The sequence below is a fragment of the Oratosquilla oratoria genome, chromosome 8 (assembly GCF_046742065.1).
Source record: "Oratosquilla oratoria isolate Oo_2021 chromosome 8, ASM4674206v1, whole genome shotgun sequence".
NCBI classification, from domain to species: Eukaryota; Metazoa; Arthropoda; class Malacostraca; order Stomatopoda; family Squillidae; genus Oratosquilla; species Oratosquilla oratoria.
Window position 1 is genome coordinate 21,806,976 of NC_134784.1, and position 5,000 is coordinate 21,811,975.

The window sequence follows — 5,000 nt, forward strand, 5'->3', positions numbered from 1 at the left end:
TATATATATATAATACATATATATATTGCAGAAACCACAAGGAAAATAAAGTTTGGAATACTAAACGATTTCGTTTATTACGACATCCTCAGAGTATATTTATATATGTATATATATATATGTATATATATATATATATATATATATGTATACACATTATATATATACATATATGATATATAATATACATACATGTATACATACATATATACATACACACATACATTTTTGCTTGAAACCACGAGGAAATTAAAGATCGGAATACTGAACGTTTTCGTCTATTAAGACATTTTCAAAGTACATAGTGTCACAACAAAGTATAACTTAAATACAATAGTATAGAAAACAGGAGAGGTCACTCAACGTAAATACGTAAGGATTATCTTACAAAGAAACAAAAATATAAATAAAAACAATAAATAAAATGGGTGACAATTGAAACAGGTGATAAAATGTCACTCAGCATAAATACATAAGGATGACAATTGACAAGGTGATAAAAGGACATTCAACATAAATAAATAAGAAATATCCTACAAAGAAACAAAATATAAATGATGATAACAAGAAATAAGAAGGGTGACAATTGACACATGTGATTCAACATAAATACATAAGGATTGTCTTACAAAGAAACAAAAATAGAAATAATAATAATAAATATATACATATACATACATACATATATATGTGCACGCATGCACACGCATACATATATATAATAGAAAATAATAATAACAAGAATAAATAAATAAAAATGGGTGACAGTTGACACAGGTGAAAAAAGGTCACACAAGATGGCTAAGGCGGAGCTTTGGGACATTGTCCTACAATTTGGTTAATAACAAAATTATATAGTTTAAAAAGACCAGTGCTTAAATTGAGATTTTCATTAAAAGTTTTTTTAATGAGACACGATTCAATTATATTCCTTATCAAATAAGAATTACTTGAAACAATTTCTTGGGAATTGTCCCAATCAATACAGTGATTGTAGTCTCTAATGTGAGCAAAAATCCCACTTGAAGATTGGCCAGTACGGACACTATACTTATGCTGGTTCAATCTAAGTTTTAATTCCTTGCCAGTTTGACCAATATAACAAGAATTGCAATTCTTGCAAGGGATAGAGTAGACACAACCCGCCGAATTATCTGGTGAATTCTTGATAAGAAGTTCTTTGATTGTAATATTATAAAACACAACATTAACATTAAAAATCTTAAGGACACGAGGGAGTTTTACCAAATTAGGATGAAAGGGAAGAACCAAAAGATTCTTTTTATTAAAAGGATCTTTTGGGGAAGAATCAACATAGGACTTCCTGGCCTTATGTTGTGATCTAACTATCACATGATTTGGGTATCTCAAGTTTGATGTACTTTGAAAATGTCTTAATAGACGAAAACGTTCAGTATTCCAATCTTTAATTTCCTCGTGGTTACAAGCAAAAATCTTTATTCACGTGTTTTTGTGATTACTGTTGCACATATGTATATATATATGCAGAGTCCACTAGGAAAAGGAAAAACACACGGAGTCCGTGTGTTTTTCCTTTTCCTAGTGGACTCTGCATATTTGTGATTCGCGTGTGACTTGTGAAATTTGTGCATATATATATATATATATGTATATGTATATGTATATATATAAAATATATATATATATACATACATATATATATGTATACATATGCAGCGGGTTCGAATCCCGTGCGCTACTGTCAAGGAGATTGTCTGATATATATATATATATATATATATATATATATATACATATATATATATATATATATATATATATATATATATATATATATATATATATCATATTATTTGAGTTACCAATCCATAAATACTAGTCTGTCAAAATCTACTGAAAATTTTAAGGTCGACAGGAAGTTACGTTACACCCAGATTTGCTCTAATGAAGTGACAGTCCAACATGACGTCTTTCTATCTGAGCTTGAAGAGATTATGTATACAAATTTCAGTCGTTCCTTTTTGGGATATTTGTATATTGTGTGGGGTATTGGCTGCATGTTATTGCTGGTTTAAAAGCTGCTTAGTAGTATGCAGCTGATACTTTAGGGTCTATACGGGGTGCCTCTATGGGTCAGAGTCACATATCATTTTGTCTGCGATAGAGGAAATATCTATTCATATAGAAAGGATGCTACTTTATTATACTGCGGTTGTCCCTTCGTTATGCTTTCCCTCCATTTCTCTGAATATTAATTTTCTTTTTGCCGAACTCTGTTGTAGGGAAGAAAGAATAAATGGGATGGGGATGGGTCTGGGCGGATTTTTACAACCGTTTTGGGTCTTTTAATGTGAGTGGATGTGGTACAGATGAGAGTAAAAAGGATGGATGTGTTGGTATTGAGTGAAATTAAGTTGAAAGAGAGAGGCGAGTTTAAGTTAGGGAGTGTAGTCAGAAGTGTGTCAGGAGTAAATAGGGGACGAGAGAGAGATGGAGTGACTATATTAGTAAGTGATGGGATAGGTTAACATGTGGTGGAGTGAATAGAGGTTTCTTCAAGGTTAATGTGGATGAAAGTGAAGCTAGGAAGGGAGATATGAGTCTTTGTAAGTGCATCTGGGTCTGGTAGTGAGAAGAGTGTAGAGAAAAGAGAGGCTTTTTGGGGGTAGATTTGGGTGAGTACATGCAGGGTTTGGGGAGGGGTGTCGGTGTGGTGTTGGGAGACCTCAATGCCAGGGTAGGGGACAAATCAACTGACTGAGTGTTTGGGAAGTGTGATGTTCAAGGAGGGAATCGTAGTAGGGAGATGATGGTGGAAATATGTCTAGAAATGAAGTTGATGATGGGAAATGCAGTGTTTGGGAGGAAAGTCAATCATGAGTGTAGATGGGAGAGGGTGGTGGATGGAAGGGTGGTAGATAGGGCTTTGGTGGATGGACTATACAGTGGTAGCCAGGAGAAGGGTGGAAAGAGTTTTGGATGTGCATGTTCTTGGGGGAGAGAGTGATGAAATATCAGATCATTTTTTGGTGGGAACGGAAGTTGGGAGTGGAGGATGGGCGGACGGACGGAAGGTGGGCAGGTGCTTGGAGTAAACTCCTTAAACGAGAAAGAGGAGGAGAGGGAGTGTAGGGGTGGGATGAGAGGGGAGTGGGGGATGGAGGATGGAGTGGAACTGTAGGGGAGGAGTGGTGATGTTTCGGGGAGGGAGTCCCGGGTTGTGCATCGGTGGCCTGTGGAGCAGGGAGGATGGGAGGAAATAGAGGGAGGGTGTGGTGAACTGTGGGATGGTGAAGCAAAAAATGGTTATAGAAGAGAGGAAACTCGCATTCACGGATCGATTACAAAACAGGATGAGAGAATGATATGAGAAGTGTTAGGAAGAGAGAGGAGAAGTGAAGCATAGAATAAAAGAAGCAAAGAGGAGAGCAGATGTGAAATGGGGTAAGAGTATGACAGGAATTTTTGAAAGTGATAAAAGGATATTCTGGAAGGGGATTGGAGAGGGGAGAGGAAGGAGACTCAAGTGGAGGGAAGGGAGTGAGGGATGCGGATGGAGAGATAATGTTGGAGGAGATGGCGATGGGAGGAGGATGGGAGAAGTGTTTTGGGGACTTGCTGAATGTGAAGGGGGATGGGGAGGGAGAGGTGGTTGCTGTGGGAGGCGCAAAGAGGGTGACGTTGGTGAGTGGGGGGAAATGGAGGAGAGATAAGGAAGGATGAGGGAGTAGCGGTTGTTGAAAAGGTGAGAGTTGGATGGGTGTCATACGGAGCGTCTAAAGGGGGAAGTGCAGTGATGGTGGACTGACTGGTGAGGTTATTTGATGTTTTCCTAAAGGAGGATGAAGTGTCGGAGGACTGGTGGAGTGCCTGTATAGTTCCACTTTGCAGGGGAGGGGCGACGAGTGTGAGTGTGATGGTTTTGGAGGGATCGGTTTGTTGAATGTAGTTGGGGGAGCTTGTGGGAGGGTTTTGATTGGGAGGATTTGGAGGGAGTGGAGGGAGTGGTTGGTGAGGAGCAGTGTGTGTTTGAGACGGGTGGGGTTCCGTGAATTGGATTTCTGTGGCGGGGCTGGTGTGCATGGAGGGGTTTTTTGGGAGTGGGTGGGGGTGTTTTTTGGGGCCTTTGTGGATTTGGAAAAGGCTTGTGACAGGATGGACGGGGGGTGGGGGGGCTGTGGGAGGTATTGTGGGTTTGTGGGGTTGTAGGAGCGCTGTTGGAAGCAGTCAAGAGATTTTACGAGTGGTAGAGCCTGTGTTAATTGGGAGTGGGGAGAGTGAGTGATATGAGAAGGGGTGGGACGCCGCCGGGGATGTGTTACGTTGCCTTGCTGTTAAATTTGTCGATGGATGGGGTGGTGCGATGGATGGACGCGGGGGTTAATGGGCCGGGGATTGGAGATGGTGGAAGAGGGTGGAGAGGAGTGGGAGGTGGACCAGTTGTTGTTTGCTGGCGACGCGGCGCTTGTGGCGGGAACGGAGGAGGGATTGGGGAGGTTGGTGACGGAGTTTGGGGCGGTGAGGGAGGGAGGGTGGAGGGGACGGCCGGGGATGAGATGGATGGATGGGATGGGAGGGTGTTGTGGGGGGAGGGGAGAGGACGGGGGAGGGTGTGTGAGGGGGGTGGTTGTGTGTGGACGGGGCTGTGGCACATGGGGGTGGGTTAGGGGGTGGGGTGGGTGTGGTAGTGTGTGTGGATGATATTTTGACGCAGCTCGAAGGGATTTCTCCACGTCTTCTCTTTCTGTGTGTGTGTGGGAGGGGTCGCCGATTGGATGAGACAGCCTTGCTGTAGATGTGCTGTGTCTTGCTGCGTTGCCTCTGACCCAGGGCGGTGGGCAGGATGCAGGGATGACCCGTCATTCAGGAGGAGCTAAGATGAGAGTGGAGGGAAGGGTGGTGGATGGGAGTGGAGTATGTGGATGTGAAATGGGCGGGGGTGGATTTATGCTTTTAACTTTGGCTACCCCCTGTGTAAGGGGGAAAAAGCCTTTGGCATATGTTTGTATGTATGTATG